Source organism: Sorex araneus, chromosome 1 (assembly GCF_027595985.1).
Source record: "Sorex araneus isolate mSorAra2 chromosome 1, mSorAra2.pri, whole genome shotgun sequence".
Lineage (NCBI taxonomy): Eukaryota > Metazoa > Chordata > Mammalia > Eulipotyphla > Soricidae > Sorex > Sorex araneus.
The window spans coordinates 406,468,514-406,488,335 of record NC_073302.1 but is presented as its reverse complement, the minus strand read 5'-3'; the positions used below and the strand labels follow the sequence as shown (position 1 = coordinate 406,488,335).

The window sequence follows — 19,822 nt, the reverse complement described above, 5'->3', positions numbered from 1 at the left end:
TGTCACTCCAGTAACATTTGATGATAATTTGTCACTTCAGTTATATGACCATTCCTTCATGATCCAAAATAGCATTAAGAATAAGTTGGTATAGTTTTTAATTTTAGTGTTCTTTTCCCACGGCCAATTTTTTTTTCTCAGCAAGTGCAAATAACTTCTTAAGGTTAATATCTTTCTCTCCCCCCCAACCCCCCTCATATTTAATTGCTTAAGTGTGTTGAATTCATTTGTAGTTCATAAAGAATTTTATAATATTACAGTCTTTACACAGCCTTACAGAACTTCTGTTTTTGAAGTGATGTGCTAAATGACTGTTTAAATCCTTAGGAGCTATTGTTTTTTCCTGTGTACAATTATAGTGAAATTTTGACATTATTTTCATATGGGAAAATTCATAGTGACATTACCACTTTTTTTAATAAAAGATTTATGAGAATTGATGAAGTGGGAGTATTTCTTAACCTTTTTCCTTCCTGTGACCCCATTTCCTCCCAGTAATCCCTCTCTTCACACTTTGGAATATGCTGGAAGCCCCCGGTTGAGAAGCACTGATACAGAGTGTATCTTCTGGTGGAAGATATGTCAGGAAAATTAATCTTCAATTCCATATGCAGTCACAAGCCTGACACTGAGTGTCTCTTCTTTGATTCTGTCTATCTTTCTTTCTCTTTTTCTTTACTTCTTTTTGATACTGATTATCAGAATCTTTCACTGACAGATGCCAAAGAGAGAAAATCTCATGTTATTTCGGGGTTTACTCCATTACCTCAATCTTTCAGTAGCTTTCTAAAATAGGTGATAGAGATTTTGATCTGGACGATTTCCTGCATCACCATAGATACCAGGCCCCCACAGTGAAATGATGACATTTTAATTAGGAAGATAGCTTTAACTTGTGAATTATAAGCTTTTCCAGTAAACAAGTGCAGGGTTGTCTGGAGACTCTAGGATGAAGGAAGATGGTGTATTTACTCGGTTTTAGAAGTCGTGAGGGAGAGGGTCTGTATGTTCTGTTCTCTCAGAGCCTAGTACCTGGCTAATAACCCCATCTGAGAACTGTTTCAAGAGCGTGTAAGCATTCCTGAATCTGTCTTTTCACCAAGGGAGAAATCTCCTTTTGCCAAGAGCAGGGCCTTGGTATTCAGTATCATGATCAAAATATCATGATATTTTGAACCTTTTGATTTTAGTAATTCAGAAATCTTTAATTGTTTACAGCATATCGAGGGTACCAGTTCATATGCACTGTGTGGAAGATTTGTGGAAGACAAACACTTCCTTAAGTTCCAAAAAAATTTCCTGGAAAAGTCAAGCACAGTGATTCCTTATGTAGTTTTGTGATGGTTCAGCAAGCAGTTCTTTTGTGATCTCTGTCTGCCCTGTGAACCTAGCAAACACCTGCAGTAGACTTACTGTCAGTTCATTTGTCAGACTGACTATCTGCTTCACGAGGTCAAATCTTTAACTGCCAGAAATTTTCCTGTATCTCATGAATTCTAGAACAGATAGTGTCCTTTGAACGCACGCGAATTCCTTAAATAATTTTACAGCTCTATACAAGCATTCTTCTTGACACTCAGTTTGAAAGGATGATTATACAGTTAAAAGCTCTTCAAGTTACAATTATACAAGCTCTTGAAGTTATCCAGAGGTTTCATGTATTGCTTTATTTTTTATCAGCCTTCACAAATATTTGAATGTTTGCTTTTATTACTGTTTGTTTCCTTTATATTTAGTAGGCTTGGTATTGGGTACAATTACATTTAATTGGGCTGTTTATAATATGAATATACAATAATTTTATGCTACTTTTCCACTTTGCTCTTACATAAAATATATTCATTATAGTAATAGTATCAATTTTCTGATACAATGCTTTATAATTTTAAAAGATTTTTACTTATCCTCTTAAATATTTTTCTTAAAGCAGCACTTCACAACCAGGGCCATATGTCCTATTGTTGACCCCCAGGATTCTCAAAGGGGTCCACATGGGAAAATCTTATAAATCGGGGCACATGGCATGAATCTAATGATTCAGAGGTGGGGCTACAGGAAAACATTAGGCTTGGAAGGGGGCCATGGTTAGAAATAAGTTGAGAAACAAACCCTAAGGCATCATCTTATTTGTTTAGTTTATGCTTACTATTTTACTCTTAAATTTGAATGGAACTTAATTATTGGGACTCTCATCTAAATCAAGGATTGGCACACTAGCCTGTGGGTGTTTTTTATGGCCTACTTGCTAAGAATTGTCTTTACCTTTTAAAGTGTCTGGGGTGTGTGTGCAAAAAATGAATATATCAAGACCATATGTAGCCTGCATCTCCTAAAATAGTTACTATCTTTAAAGGAGGAGTAAGGCACCTGCTCTAAATAGTTGTATATTTTCATGGTGGGTTCTTCATTTTCTTCTGATTCTTTCCTTCGTCCTACCACGTCTATGTATTCTGCAATTGAAGTATTATCATATGATATTTGTTTTTGTCTTATGCCTTATGTAAAGTAGTACTGTTAGTCTAGCTTCTGTCATATATATAGTCATGTTTTTTTCTTAGTCTTTGAGTCTTGTCCTGAACAACCACATTAATAGGTTATTTTGTTATTTTTATTGTAGTATAGATTCAAATCTAATTCTTCTTTTCCTTGTAGCTCTAGCATCTTTGGGCTTTGTTGCTTTTGTAGTTTTCCAGTTCATTGAATGGCATTTTATTTTCATTTTGTCCTGTATATAATTTGGTTTTTGCTTTTGTTTTTGGGCCACACACAGCAGTGCTCAGGGATTACTCCTGGCTCTGTATTCGGGAACCACTCTGGGCAGTGTTTGGGGGGACCAGGATTTGAAACCTGGCTGGCCATGTGCAAGGCAGGCACTTTACCTGCTGTATCCTCTCTCCTATTACATTTTTATTTTGTTAGTACAGAATTCTTAAGTCATTGCTTTTGGTTACAGTCTGAATTTAACTCTTCAATCTACTGTTTTCAGTTTCCCCCAAAATGTATTGCATGCCTTTTTATTATTGTAGTAAATACTGAAAATTTAATTTTTAATTTGGAAAAAAAAACCCTGAAGCCCAAAAAACTATGTTGGTTTCCTTTATGTTGATTCAAATTTCCCTAGTTTTATGAAATTGGAATCATAGTGTATTTTTTCTTATTTTTGACTCTATTCAGTCAGCATAATTGCTGTGTGCACTGGGAGCATATTCCTTTTCAATTGCTAGTTAGTATTCCTTTTTTTTTTTTTTTTTTTTTGCTTTTTAGGTCACACCCGGTGATGCACAAGGGTTACTCTTGGCTCTGCACTCAGGAATCACTCCTGGTGGTGCTCAGGGGACCATATGGGTTGCTGGGAATCGAACCTGGGTCGGCCGCGTGCAAGGCAACCGCCCTACCCGCTTTGCTATTGCTCCAGCCCCAGTATTCCATTTTATTAAAGTTTATCCTTATATTTATTGGGTTGATTTTGCTTTGGGTTATTATGAATGACTTACAGAAATAGACGAATACAAGCCTGTATGCCAGCATATATCTTTTTTTATTACTTAAGACGAATAATGGTTGGAATTTTGAAAAGAAAGAGATATTTACTTTATAAATAGACTACAGTTTTTCCAAAATACTTCTTCCATTTTATCTCAGTAGTTAGAGTTTTGTTTTTTTCATAGATTCACAGAAATTGATGATGACAGCCTTTCTGTCTTAGCTGTTTTTCTGAGGTGCGGAATAGATCTTCATTGTAGTCTTAATTCACCTCTTGATTGCTTATGTAACTAATGTGTCTAATGCCCAATAGTGAAGTGTCTTTGCCTGACTCTTAGTTTATTGCCTACTATATTTTTAGAATTACGTGTTCTGCATATTTTTGTAAAATATGCATGTTGTAAGTATTTTTTTCTGTACTTGCATTTTTTACTGTTAGCACTTGATAAAGCATTAATTTTTTACTTTTTAAAATTTTACTTTTTATAATTTTACTTTTTAAAATTTTCTTTGGGTCATATGTGGAGGTGCTCGGGGCCTAATCCTGGCTCTGTTTTGAGGGATCACTCCTGACAGTGCTTGGGGGAATATCTCGGTTTCAGTGGATGGAATCTTAGCCGACCGCATGCAAGGCAAACACCTTACCTGCTCTACTATCTCTCCTACCCCTATACAGGTTTGATTTATAATACATAACATTCATATACTTAAATATGTAGTTTAAGAAGTTTTAATACACATTTTTTTTTTTTTTTTTTTTTTTTTTTTTTTTTTTTTTTTGCTTTTTGGGTCACACCTGGCGATGCACAGGGGTTACTCCTGGCTCTGCACTCAGGAATTACCCCTGGCCATGCTCAGGGGACCATATGGGATGCTGGGATTTGAACCCGGGTCGGCCGCGTGCAAGGCAAACGCCCTACCCGCTGTGCTATCTCTCCAGCCCCCAGTTTTAATACACATTTACAGTTCTGCATTCATGTCCCCATCTAGTTCTAGAACTTTTCACCCACAGAAAGTTTTGGCTATTTACTGTCAATCCCTCCTCTCACCTCAAACCCAAGAAATCATTGCTCCACTTTTTTTTTTTATAGATGAGCATTTGTCTAAAAAATTTCATATAAGTGGTATTGTGGAACAGATAGTTTTATACATGAGCTTCTATTACTTCATTCTATTTGTATTCATCTTGTTGCATGTATCAGAGTAAGATTAAGTAGTTCTGAACTGAAAAGAGTACAGAGGGTAGGGTGCTTTTCTTGCATCCTATTGTTTTACATAGAGGCTTAATCAAACAATATTCCCGCCAGTGAGGTTTCTGCCAGCTTCACTGGTATCAGAGAACATCTCATTATTCTTTTGATTTCATATTCATAATAATAAGTGATGAACACATTTTGTAGACCCTCTTGGCTGATCTAATGTCCTCTTTGTGAAATTGTCTATTCAAGTTCTTTCCTCTGTTTTGTTTTTTTTTAATGAGACCCAAAATTTAATAACCAAATTTTAAAAAGGTGCCTGTCACCCCCAAAAGCAGGCTGGGGGTGGGGTGGGGAATATGAGAGGGAACTGGGGAACACTGGTCGAGGGAGGTTGACACTTGGTTTTGGGAGCATTTTATATCTAAAACAAAACTATACAAGAATGTTCACCCCAGTCCTTTTTTACCTGTAATTGTTTTCTAGTCTTCAACTTTGAGTCTGTATTTACTATGACTTTTCAGGTCTGGTTATTCTTTTTTTTTGTGTGTCATTGAGGAACCTTGTGGGTACTTAATACATTTTGGATATCAGCTTTTTATCTAATATATTCTGTGCATCTCATTTGTGGAATATAAAATAACAGAAAGGGAGACCCAAGAATAGTAAAGATTTGCATGAGGAGGATTGCTCCACGGCTTGGAAGCCAGCCTCACACGCTGTGGGAAAAGGCAGTTCAGACAGATAAGGGGCCACCAACTAAAGGATGCTTAGAGGACCCGCTCAGGATGTGCGATGCATTCTGAAAATAGACTATAGACCAAACACAGTGGCCACTTAGTACCTCTATTGCAAACCACAACACCCAAAATGAGAGAGAGCAAGCAAAGGGGAATGCCCTGCCACAGAATTGGGGTGGAGTGGGAGGGATGAGCTGGGGGGGCACACTGGGATCATTGGTGGTGGAGAATGGGTACTAGTGGAGGGATGGGTACTGAGTATTGTATGACTGAAACGCATGCATGAAAGTTTGTAAGTCTGTAACTGTACCTCACGGTAATTCACTAATAAAAAATTAAAAATAAAATATATTCTGTGCATATATTTTCTCCCATTTGGTAGGTTGTTTTTAAAACTTTAGCCCATTTTTTAATTCTTGGTGGTGGAATATGAGCACTGGTGAAGGGATGGGTATTCGAACATTGTATAACTGAGATTTAAACCTGAAAACTTTGTAACTTTCCACAATAAAAAATTAAAAAAAATAAATAAAATAAAAATAGCTAAGATGTCACCTTTAAAAAAAATAAAACTTTAGCCCATTTTATTTTATAACCATGTAGAAACCTTTCAATTTAATGTGGTGCCGTTTTAAGCAATTAATTTTTGTTATCTTTACTAATGTGATCATTAGTATATCATTGTTACCTTTTCTAATGATTGACAGCATCTCTGAGTTCCTTGTCTTGGAGAGTTCTACTTCTGCTTTTCTTTTATAGATTCTGGCCTAATTTCTTTTCTTTTTTTTTTAATTTTAAAATTTTATTGAATCACCATGAGATAGTTACAAGCTTTCATGTTTGGGTTACAATCTCACAATGATCAAACACCCATCCCTCCACCAGTGCACATTCCCCACCACCAATATCCTGGGTATAGCCCCCCTTTCCCACCCTCCCCCTGCCTCTAAGGCAGACAGTATTCCCCATACTCTCTCTCTGCTTTTGGGCATTATAGCTTGCAACACAGACACTGAGAGGTCATCATGTTTGGTCCATTATCTACTTTCAGCATCTATCTCCCATCCCCACTGATTCCTCTAGCCATCGTTTTCTTAGTGATCCCTTCTGTTTTCCATCTGCCTTCTCCCCTCCGCTCATGAAGCAGGCTTCCAGCTATAGGGCAATCCCCCTATCTGGCCTAATTTCTTATCTAATCAGTCCACTTGTGTATGGTGTGAGATTGGTCTAAGTCAATTGCAAATAGTGATTTTTAAAAATTTCTTCTTTTTCAATTTGAATGTCTGATTAATTTTCTTGCTGAATTGCTGTGACAAGAATTTCTAAGACTGTTTTGAGTAGTTTTGTTAATAGTGGGAGTCCTTACTAGGTGCCTGATTTCAGCAGGAAGGCTTTCCGTTTTTTATCATGGACCATGATGTTGACTGTGGGTTTGTTATAAGTGGTCATAGCTATCTTGAGGTCCACTCACTCTATCTCTGTTTCATTGAGGATTTTGATTGTGAGTGGAAGATAAATCTTGTCAAAAGCATTGACTCCTCTAAAGTCTCAAAGATTTCTTCTTTATTTAATTTTCGTATACTTTGCAGAACTTGTCCCTCCCTCCCTGCTCCATAGGATTTTTCAGTTGCTTAAATGCCTTTGGTTGAGGACTGGAGAGATAGAACAGGCGTGAAAGCTCTTGCCTTACATGTGGCTCACCAGATTTGATTCAAGCATGCACCATGGTTCCCTAAGCGCCATTAGGAAGGATCCTTGAGCACAGAGCCAGAAGTATTGCCAGGTGTGGCTGAAAACCCCCCAAACATAACAAAACATAAACACCTTTGGTTATAAAAAGATTTTGATTATTTGCCACTGAATTACATCAGTCTAAATTTATGGATATTTTTGCATCTTGAGAATATTTCATTTCCTTTCAGTCTTTTCTCCCAATGGTTTTTTAACATCTGTTGTTGATTTTCCCCTAAATCTTTAAATTAGAAATTGTGGAAGAATGATTTTCTATTTTTGTTAGTCTTCTGTGTTTATTAACTTTTTTTTGTTTGGTATGGAAAAACTTCACTCGTCAGCCATTATTTGGCTACCTTGAGCTATATTACCTTTTTAAAAATTTTGGACATATATATTTAAATTTTACACTTGGCAACTTACAGAATAATGAGTTATTATAGTAGTCACTTCCAGTTGCAAAAATGCTTGCTTTGTTGTGTCTTTACCGAAATTTGAAAAAAATATTGTTATAAACTCATGTGTTTTTAAATAGTCTTTCAGTCATTTTTGTGCTAGATAGAGCAGTAACATGCTAGACTTACAGCACGACTTAAACAAGTAAGAATTTATCTAAAAATCGGTGATGCTCACACTGTTTTAGCTGCTCAACAAAGACTGAAGTTTTTCTGTCCTATCATCCTTATTGACCGCTTGCCAATCACATGAAAGTTACAAGACACTGTCCCCTCAGTGAACATTCTATTCCCATTCAGGGTGCAGAGATTGATTGGTGCTTGCTGTCAGCCAGAAGGCTGTATTCTAAGAGTCTCTGTCCAAATTGCCCCAGCAGTCCTGTCCTTTTGTCTCACTGGTTGGGATCTGGGTCTCTTGTAGCTGTCAGGAGGTCAGTGAGAACAGGTGTCTGGGAAGAAGAAGCTAAATTGTCACCCTTGGCATAGGCTAGTGATGACTCATTGCCTGGGGCAGTGCATGTGGCCACCCTGGAGAATATTAGGTTTATACCAGTCAATAGGATGAGAGTAAACCTTGAGAACTAGATGCCTGACATAAGTATATTGAATGTCAAATGGCTAGAATTATTATATTGTATTGGTTTATTTAAAAGTAAGTCATATTTCTAATTTAATGTAAATTTTTTTATTGAAAGCGTAACATTTGGAGGGTTGCCATATTAATGACAAAGTTACTTTCATTATCCTACAAAAGTTCATTTTATTATCAAATACAGTTTTAGTATCCTTGTAATATTATATATTGCTATTGAACACTGAGAATCTTATTCTAAGTATTGATAGAATTTTAAAACTTTTGGTTACCCAGTTGGTGCTATCCACTGCAGAATCAAGAAGATAATAATATATTAAATACATTTGATATTATTTAATAAGTTATTAATTTATAGTGAGCTCTGTGTCTTTGGATAAAGATACATGTTGGTCATTTCTTAGTGCTCCTCACCTTATATTCTTCCTCCATTACTCTTTCCAGTGTGATTTGGGGTTCCTTTAATAATATAACATATTATTGCCTTATTAGGTCCTCCGAGCACTGCCAGGAGTGATCCTGAGCACAGAGCCAGGAGTAAGCCCTGATCACAGTTGGGTGTAGCCCTAAAAACAAACACATGAAAACCCCACCAATGAAGCCTTAAAAACTTATATTTAGTGTTAGACTAAATTCATATTGGTTATGGTCTTCAATCTTATTTTTGAAAGAAACTTGGAAGCTAAAATAACCTTTTCTTTACAGTGATCATCCCTTTCTTCCCCTCTCCATTTTCTCAATTGCTTCCTATTCCCAGTTCTTTCTGCAGCCTTCCCTTTTTGAGGTCCATTTTGTTCTTCTCTTCCTTTTCTTTTGCCATATCATTTTCTCATTGCATCTCTGGCTCGTGTTTCTTTCCTCTTTCTCTTCAAAAAGAAGGATAGAATGAAATTGATTTCTTGTTGATAAGATCATATTGTGCTATTAACTGTCCTTCTTAGTTTCTTAATTTCATTTGGTGTATGCACTGTTGACTGTTGATTGTTAACAGGTTCAGAAATAATCACATTAGGTTAACAGAGAAGTACATATCAAGCTTTAATGGGCTGCATGTTACTGACTCAGAAAAGCCACTGGTAATCTCCGAATCACAACCAAGATAGCTAATATAATTCTTGCTTTTAAATTATGTTATTTAATGAGATTTTCTTTTCCTTTATGACTTGTAATATCCCATGGTGCTCCATTAAATTTTCAATGTTTTAGGCATGTTGTAACTCTGGGAAAAATGTGGAGTATGTTTGTCATGGTTAAGACATAGCACATTAAGTATATTTACATACCTTGTAATGTGAAAGGTAAAAATCATTGCTCTTCACGAAGAGCCAAAAATAAGCACTGCTCTTCATGAAATATTTTGAGTTTTATAATTACCCGTTAAGATGCTGTGCTTTTTATTGTCTTGTGTTTACATTAAAATGGGATTAGTATTTATTAAATGCATACTTTGATGCAGGGGTGGTTTTTAGACCCATCTACTCTGTGGTAAAGGTTTTAATATTTCTATTATTTTCTTGGTGTGAAATACAGAAGGTGTGACCAGAGGGATAGTGCAAGGGTTAAGGCACTTGCCTTGCATGCAGCCAACTCTGATTTGATGCCTTGCATCCCATATGGTTCTCTGAGCATGTAAGGAGTGATCTCTGAGTGCAGAGCCAGGAGTAGACCCTGAGCAGTGTTGGGTGTGGCCCCAAAATAAAATCCAGAAAAAGCTTTTTTTTTTTTTTGAGCAGAAAGGAAAGTCTGAAGTCTAGTGAAACAGTTCTTCCTTACATTTTTGTTTGAACTGCTTTTACATCTTTCTTACAATGACCTCTGTGTCTTTGGAGAATTAAAAAGTAAAAAAAAAAAAATTAAAGATGCATGTTGGTCATTTCCCAGTGTACCTCACTTTCCTTATATTCTTCCTCCTTCACTCTTTTCAGCGTGACTTAGTGTTCTTTAACGTTATTTTAATAGTGTTATGGTCTATAAATCAAACTTTTTGGAAATAGCATAATTCTGAACCAACAAAATGATTTTTTTATTGGGCGAGGGTGTTAGGGCCACACCTGGCAGTGTTCTGGGTTACTGCTGGCTCTGTGCTATGCTCAGGAGCCTCTCCTGCAGTGCTCAAGAGACTATATTGAATTGGGGTCTGCCATTTGCAAGGCAAGTGTCTTATCCTCTGTACTTTCTTTCTGGCCCTCAGTAGATTTTTTTCTTTTTTTCTTCTTTTTATTGTTATTTTAATTTTATTTTTTTATTGAATCACTGTGACATTTAGTTACAAAGTTGTTCATGATTACGTTTCAGTGATACAATATTCCAACACCCATCTCTTCACCAGTGTACATTTCCCACACCAATGTCCCCAGTTACCCTCCTGCCACATCCCCCACCTCTCCTTCCCCCAGGCTGTCTCTGTGGCAGGCACTTTTCTTCTCTCTTGCTCTTTCTTTTTCCTTTTGGGTATTATGGTTTGCAGTGTAGTTACTGAAAAGTTATGATGTGTAGCCCTGTACCTACTTTCAGCATCCATTTCTTGTCCCGGGTGATCATATCCAATAGTTGGACCAGTCCTCCTCACCTTTGTTTCAGTACATTATTCTTAAAGTCACTGTCACTGTCACTGTCATCCCACTGCTCATTAATTTGCTTGAGTGGGCACCAGTAAAGTCTCCATTGTGACACTTGTTGTTACAGTTTTTGGCATATTGAATATGCCATGAGTAGCTTGCCAGGCTCCACCGTGCGGGCAAGATACTCTTGGTAGCTTGCTGGGCTCTCTGAGAGGGGTGGAGGAATTGAATCTGGGTTGGCCGTGTACAAGGCAAAAAAAGTAAATTTTTTAAATCTCTGCTTGCCTTCTTAGTTACAGTCAGTTAGAATCAACTAAGACTCTATCCTAGGACAGAAAGCTTTGTGAACCACCACTGAGTAATGATGTGCTGAACAGCTGCATAGCAGTGGCAGAATTTATATTCTTTTTTTTTTTTGCTTTTTGGGTCACATTTGGCAATGCACAGGGGTTACTCCTGGCTCTGCACTCAGGAATTACTCCTGGTGGTACTCAGGGACCATATGGGATGCTGGGATTCGAACCCAGGTTGGCCGAGTGCAAGGCAATCGCCCTACCTGCTGTGCTATCACTCCAGCCCCCAGAGTTTATATTCTATATATGTTCTTTTCCATCGCTCACATCATTGTTTTTCTCTTTTATATGAAACCTAAAGAATTCAACAATAAGAATTATTACCTTAGGAGAAAAACAATAAAATGAAATTTTAAGTTTTGTGATATAATAATTATTTGGTAGATCTTTAAAATTTAATCTTTAAATATTTATGATTATCCACCATGTAAACCCTGAACTCTTTTATCTTTGTCATTTTACATTTTGTTTTCAATTAAATCAAAATGTTGTCACTCCTTCCATTTCTAATTTCAGTTCTGTGAAGTTTTTTAAAACTCTGTCAACCTTTTGACAGCAATGTTGCATTTATGTGCACTAAGATCATCTCAGATTAGTTTCTAGCTTAGTAAATGCTTGAATATTGTTTGCTTTTTTATGTGACAATCCTTACAGTACTCGTGCATATCTCTGTTCCATTAGCTACTGCCAGCTGTTGCTTTGGTTACAGTGCTAATGTTTTGGCAAGCTTGTAGGGATCACAAACAATTGATTCTTATTTTATTCCTCTAGGAATTAATTTTCTTCTCATATAATACACGATACTGATTTATTGAAAAAGAAAGAAAAATATCATATTTGTTTTCATAGCAAGAAAAAATAATTTTAGTTTAATCAAGAAAAAATATTGGTGCTCTCTTCTGGAAGGATGCTCTTGGATCAGTAGGAGTCTCTTTGATCTGCTTGTAAATTTTTTCTACTCTTTCATGAGATCATGAATCCCATTTTATGTCTTAATCTTATTTTATATTTAGTGAAATTGGGAAATTTCATGTGAGGAAAAGTGATTTGTTGAACATATCAGTGGTAATTTGTAGAAAAATTATTCTTTGTAATATTAAAAGAGGTAAACTTGCTACTTTCTCAACAGAAGTTTATCTCTTTATGGCATGTGTTTTTCAGATGAGTTTAGTATGTCTTAAACATTCTAGTAAAAATGTTTTTAATCTGCAAAGTTGGCCTATCTGGAGATCTTCTAAAGTCAAATACTGACATTATACCCCTGTTTTACCATGTAAATTTTTGCTGATAGTAATGCCAATTTTCCTTCTTGCAAAACAGTGGGATGTGAACATTATATGATCGATCTCTATCTGTGTGTGTGTGTGTGTGTGTGTGTGTGTGTGTGTGTGCGCGCGCGCGCGCGTGTGTGCTATTACTTAAAAATCTTTTATTGGGCCAGAGAGTAGTACAGCAGGGCAGGTGCCTAGTATGCAGCTCATCTGGTTCAATCCCTGGCACCCCATTTGGATCCTAAGTATGGCCAGCAGTTATCCCTAGGCACAGAGGCAGAAGGAAGTCCTGAACATCACCAAATGTGACCCAACAAGACCCCCATCCCCCCAATGGGGATATAAAAAATCTTTAATTGTTAGACTTTTTGATGAAAGATTAGTATGTACAGAATACCCATGAGTGTACATTAAAATTGAATATTTCAAATTGATACATTATTTTTCATAGTTTACTAAATACTTTTCTAGTTTATCTGATAATAGAAATTAACACATGAGTTTTTACAGATTTATAATCGAAATATTGCACTTGAGAAAATGTACTACAGTGTTAGCAAGTAATATACTTACAGATTAAATGTTCACTTTCCCCACGTTCTGCAGCACTGTCACTGGTTTTGTTCTTTGACTCCATAGCACCACTCCTAATATGGCTTTACTTCTTCACTCTGCTACAGTATAGTATGAGATCTATCTAGCGCATTTGAAATCCCCATCTTTTTCAAGCGTTGATAGCAATTTCATGTGGTACATATGGTCCCATTCTATTTCCCACATACATAAGAGTTCCAGGACGGGCACTTAACATTTCCAGTGAGTGTCAGTTGGTGATCATCCACTCCATGTAGAAAGGGTGCACATGGTCTCTAAAGCCTTTGCTCACAGTGCCTTTAAGGACAGGTAAGCTGACAGTTCTAAGCTTGCCGCCTGCGTGTCCCCAGACTACTTGTGAGTACATTGCTGCACTGTTTACCTTTTAAGTGGTGTGACAGAATTTTGCAGTGATTATGTTATGAGAGATTATAAGCCAAATTTTGGTCTAAAAATGGAAAAACCAGGACTCATTGATTATGTTATGGTGATGAGAAGTGAAATTATCACCTGTTGCAGAGTATTGACTACGGTTGTGTTCTCCACAGCTGGGGCAAGGATAGGGAGCACTGGATGATTGGCATGGGGCAGGAGACAGTAGTAGCCTCAGGACTTTTTCTGCTATATGCTTTTAGAAGGTATGTTTCTAAGCAGAGGAGTGATTTATTTATTTTCTTAATTTTTAATTATCGAATCACCATGAGATACAGTTACAAACTTTCATGTTTGAGTTTCAATCATACAATGATCAAACACCTATCCCTCCATCAGTGCACATTCCCCACCACCAATGTTCCAAGTATCCCCCTCTCCATCCTACCCCTCTCCCAGCCTCTATAGCAGACAATTACCCCATACTCTCTACTTTTGGGCATTATGGTTTGCAATACAGATACTGAGACTATCACGTTTGTTCCTTTATCTACTTTAAGCACATATCTCCCATCCCTACCAATTACCTGCCTCCATCATTGACTTAGTGATCCCTTCTTTATTCCAGCTGCCTTCTCCCCCAGCTCATGACATAGGCTTCCAACTATGGGGCAATATTCCTGGCCATTGTATCTACTGTCCATGGGAGTCCATCTCATGTTATGTTATTTTATATTTCACAAATGAGTGCAGTCCAGAGTAGTGATTTAAAAAAATTTTTTTTCTGAAGGGACATTAAAGCATAGGTTAGTTTGGGAACCTCTGGTATTGGGAGCAAACTGCCCTAGAGCTCAAACTGGCCTGCCACTAAATAGCTGTGTACTTCAACTCTTGGTAACTTTGCTTCTGTACCCGTTAAATGAGCATCTTAATAATTATCCTACCTAACTTGTGGTGACAGAATAAAATTAGTGTATGTTAAGACCCTACCTAATGCTACATCCTTCCCCATAGAAAGATGGGGACATGTAATGAATAGAGACGACTCCAGCTCCTATGTACAGAGTACTGAATCTGGGTAAAGAGAAAGAAGGTAGAAGCAAGGAGTGGAATCTTATAGCTGACCCTACAGAGTGAAGCAGGCAATTTCAAGATGATCAGCACATTGAATTAATGCCCATTCCACCTGTGAAAATTACTGTGGATGAGAAAGCTCTTATTACTGATTATTCATAATTTCCCTAATTTTATTGATACTAAAGTTGTGATTTGTAGCAGAATTGTAGTAGGGAGTCTGCTGAGGGAGGTGTGGTTAACAATTGCTTAATTGTTAATATTCCCACCTGAATTAAAGTCATCAGGCTGCCTAGAGAACAGTGAAGAGTTTTCAGGAAGATTTGAAATTTGAGGATAGTGTTGGCAAGTGCTTCATGCCCAGATTTGCCCACAAGTTAGTTTATATGGGAGGAAGGCGCTGGTTTTCCAGCGCCAGTCTGCAGGTTGGTAGTAGTCATTTTGAGGCTTAATCAATTCCCAGTAAAATTAGAAGCAAGATTAAGATGATAACTTTTTAATAAAGAGCATTATTCATGTTATGTAAAGACTCTCTGAGGATTTCCCTCTTATTTTTCTTGTCTTTATTCTTTCTTTTTAAATAATGATTGTAGGTTGTGAGTTTTAAATGTACTTACCTAGGAAAAGAAAAGGATTTTATGTGTAATCCTCCTTTCTTTTCTTGACATTAAAGGCTATTCACAAATGACCCTTGTTATTTAGGAATGGCTTGAACTTTGTTGTTTTTCGGACCACATCCGAGAGTGCTCAGGGCTTACTCCTAGCTCTGTTCTCAGGGATCACTCCTGCTGAGGGTTGGGGGACAAACTGCTATTCCAGGGATCAAACACAGGTCAGCTATATGTAAGGCAAGTGTTCTGATTACTATACTATTTCTCCCACCCCCAAAACTGTCTGCACTTTTTTTTTTTGGTTTTTTTTTTGGGGGGTCACACCCGGCGATGCACAGGGGTTACTCCTGGCTCTTCACTCAGGAATTACCCCTGGCGGTGCTCAGGGGACCATATGGGATGCTGGGATTAGAACCCGGGTCGGCCGCGTGCAAGGCAAACGCCCTACCCACTGTGCTATCGCTCCAGCCCCCCACCCCCAAAACTGAACTTTAAAATCAGATGTGTTTCTCTCTTCCTTCCCTGGTTGTTGTTTTATGCTGAGCATCATAGTCTTGGTTGCAGTGTTTGCATATGCTTTATTTCAGTTTGCCAGATTTTTGCCCCTATTGCCCCAGGTAGGGCACTAGTAGTGCCAGAGATCACAGTCAACAATGGAGCATGGTGCCAGGGGTCAAACTTCCCCCCACATGTGCAGGGCTGGTACTCTATTAAGCTCAATCTTTAGGGCCTCCTTAACTAGTTGCTATAAACGAAGTAGCTTAAAACGATAGAAATTCATCTGTCGTGGTTCTGGCGGTTAGAAGTCTAAATCTTAAAATCAACGTTTGGGGGCCTGGACATATGCTGGATAGGGCCTTTGCCCTTCAGGCAGCTGACCCAGGTTTGATTTCTGACTCCCCCTGTGATTGCCCAAGACCGCCCAGAGTGACCCCTGAGGCAGAGCCAAGAGAAAGCTATGAGCACAGTTGAGTTTGACCCCCCCAAACAAAAAAAATTGTTGTTCATTAAAATGTGGTGTTGCAAAATGCTTGCATACCCTATTTTTCACCAAGTGAATTAAAATGGTGATAGCACTCATATTTAAAACACAAACAAACAAGAAAACCGACTTATTAGTCTCCCAAAGTACTTCATTGTGGTATTTCCTCAGTTCGCAGACTCCCCGTAGTTCTTTTACTAGTTCTTTTAGCATGCCAGAAGCTGGAGAGCCCTTAGATTTGTAGCAGAGTTTATGTTGGTGAGTTATGACACAGGTGTTATGCTTGTAGACTTCTGTTTGGCTAACATGGTCTCATTCACAAGCATTTCTATTAGCTGATCTCTGCTGAGAGCAGTTTCTCTCCATCCTCCCCCTTCTCCCCTGTTGAATCATCATGAGCTACAGTTACAAATTTGTTCATGGTCAATCAAACTCTCTTTTGTTTTTGGACTCTTCTAACTCTTCCACATCTCCTAACCTCCACTCCCAACTCCTTCATGTGGCAAACTATTTCAGGCCCTAGCTGAGTCTCCATCCTTTAAGAAGCGTTTTCTGACTTCTGGGCTGGAGCAATAGCACAGCACTTGGGCTTTCGCCTTTCACCCGGCCAACCTGTGTTCGATTCCTCCGCCCCTCTTGGAGAGCCCGGCAAGCTACTGAGAGTATCGAGCCCTCGAGGCAGAGCCTGGCAAGCTACCCATGGCGTATTGGATATACCAAAAACAGTAACAATAAGTCTCTCAATGAGAGACGTTACTGGTGCCCGCTTGAACAAATTGATGAGCAATGGGATGACAGAGATCTATCTATCTGACTTCTAGCCCTCTGTGTTTCTCCACTTTGTTACAGGTTTGTGCCATATGTTTTCATTAACTCTGCAGTTCTATTCTTTTTTATATTTACTGCCTGTCTTAAGTGCTCATCAGACCATACATTTTTAGAAGGTCAGACAATGTGGTATTTGCTTCATCCCATACTCATATGGAGTAAATACATAGTGGATAATAAATAATGATTGATAATTAAGTCTTTTTTTTTCTTTTTTGGGTCATACCCGATGCACAGGGGTTACTTCTGGCTCTGCACTCAGGAATTACTCCTGGTAGTACTCAGGGGACCATATGGAATGCTGGGAATTGAACCCGGGTTAGCCATGTGCAAGGCAAACGCCCTACCTGCTATGCTATTGCTCCAGCCCCAAATCTTTATGTTTTAACATTGGTAAGATCATCAAGAATACCCCTCATTATATAGATGAGGGAGTGAAAAGCCTGAAGTGCATTACTATTAAGAACTTAGAAAAAAAGCAGTGTTCAAAATATGTAATATTTGTATGTGATGGGAGAGAATGGTGGATAAAGAACACTAGTGTTCAGTATCTTTAGATATGCTTCACTTGAACCAGAGACACAATTACTGTATTTCAGTTTTTCTAACGTTAGGAAAACCCATTATCCAGTATCAGCTCTGACTAATTTATTCTTTTATCTCATTTCTATCTTCTTTTACTCTCACTAATTCTATTCATTGTGGTTCTCATAGTGATTTAGTTGTCTGTATCTTTACATATGTAATTTAGCTTGCTATCCAGTGATCCTGAGGTGATCCATTTAAACATGTTTTTATTTCAATCAAGAATGCCCCGTTGACTTCCTAAGCTTGTCTTACAGCTACTAATTATTTTTATTAATAATAGCTTTCCTTTCCCATCCCCTTTTTTAATTATTTTTTTTTATTGAAACACTGTGAAATATATAGTTACAAAGTTGTTCTTGATTGGTTTTAGTCATTGGTGTTCCGGGCTGGAGCGATAGCACAGTGGGTAGGGTGTTCGCCTGTCACGTGGCTGACCCGTGTTCGATTCCTCCGCCCCTCTCGGAGAGCCTGGCAAGCTACCGAGAGTATGGAGCCCGCACAGCAGAGCCTGGCAAGCTACCCGTGGCATATTGAATATGCCAAACACAGTAACAGTAAGTCTCATAATGAGAGACGTTACTGGTGCCCCCTTGAACAAATCGATGAGCAACGGGATGACAGTGACATTGACATGTGGTGTTCCAACATTCTTCACCAGTGTAATTTCCCACCACCAGTGTCCCTAGTTTCACTCTCCACTCACTCCCCCCACCCACTCCCCCTGTTTCCTGCCTCTGTAGAAGGCACTTCTCTCTCTCTCTCTCTCTCTCTCTCTCTCTCTCCCCTCCCCCCTTTTGGACATTATCTCATCTCCTCTTATGTTAAGCCTATAGACCCACATGGTCTTTGTGATTTTCCCTTTTATCCCCATTCCATATTCCCCGATTTTTTTCAGTGTTCCCGACTTGAAATTTCAGAGACACAATAGACATTTCCTTACTTCTTGTCTATGGGAGTCTCTCAGCAGTCAGTTCCTTAGTCTCTTGCATCTGTCCTGTTCTTCATATATTTATCACAACTCCTTATTTTAAGTTCTTATTCGTATTTTTAACTTTGCCAAAGTTGACCACTTTATTATTGTATTTTACTCATTGAATCGAGAGTATCTTGCCCACAGTACAGAGCCTGGCAAGCTACCCGTGGCGTATTCGATATGCCAAAAACAATAACAAGTCTCACAATGGAGACGTTACTGGTGCCCGATCAAGCAAATTGATGAACAACGGGATAACAGTGACAGTGATACAGTGACAGTGAGCTTAGGTGCTTTATTGTTTGTTTTTTTCTACTTTTAAAATTTATGAATCAGAGGGAGACGTTACTGGTGCCCGCTCAAGCAAATCGATGAGCAACGGGATGACAGTGACAGTGACAGAGATCATAGAGGTGAAAGCTCATTTTCTTGGGATTACTCAAGTAGTATTTGCTGGGTAAATTTATTTCAGTGAGATGATGGAGTGATTCTTCAGGAACTGGAACAAAGTCTATTTTTTAAAAATAAAGATTATTCTTAGTATTCTTTAAATTTCAGAACATTAGCAAGTGATTTGAAGATCAGTGTTTTCTGTTACTGAGTACTAAATCTTTTAGATGTACTATATTTTCATATGTAGGCTTTTCTTATTCACAACATTGTATTAACAAGCCAAATCTTAAGCATGTGCTTACTTGTTCACTTACTCAAGAATTCTTGAATATCTGTTGAACATCTTTGCTAGATGATATGAGGATAGCAGTGAGCAAAACAAACTAAGGAGGTTGGAACAATAGTACTGTGGGTAGGGTGCTTCCTTTGCATGCATTGGACCAGGGTTTGGTCCCCAGCACCACATATGGTCCCCTGAGTATTTCCAGGAGTAGACCCTGAGCACTGCTGAGTGGGACTTCAAAAAAAAAAATCTATCTTTGGGTATTTGGGTTGTTTCCATATTTTGGCTATTGTACCAAGTGCAGTGATAAACATAGGTGTGCATAATATTGAATTTGGGTCTCCTGCAAGCAGAGCATACATATTAGTCCTTTGAATTATTTTCCCTTTCCCAATTGACTGATCTTTGATTTTATATTTCTGTTATCCTGTGGTAGACACATAGTAAGCACTATGTAATTATTCGTAGTAGCATGACTGGATGAACTATTATGAAATAGTATCTGTCTGGATGGCTTAGTCTTCAATGAACTCTGCAGAATTTAATTATTTATTCTCCAAACATAGGATTTGTGTTACTTCCAGTATGACTCTCTTCACATCGTTGTCCCCTAATCAAAAAAAAAGGGGGGGGAGTAATAAACAATAATTTAATTTTCTTTTATGAAGTAGTGACTAAAACTAAGTCCAAGTGTGTTTCTTTGTTTATGTCTGATTTTTTTTTAATTGAATCACCATGAGAT

The 19,822-nt window shown here is 38.0% G+C and overlaps 1 protein-coding gene across 1 annotated transcript in view; it reads left to right on the top strand.

Moving 5' to 3' along the window:
• The window catches only part of COG5 (component of oligomeric golgi complex 5), a 230,955-nt gene that overhangs the window by 110,016 nt on the left and 101,117 nt on the right, over window positions 1-19,822 (top strand). The gene's annotated exons all lie outside the window — the stretch shown is intronic.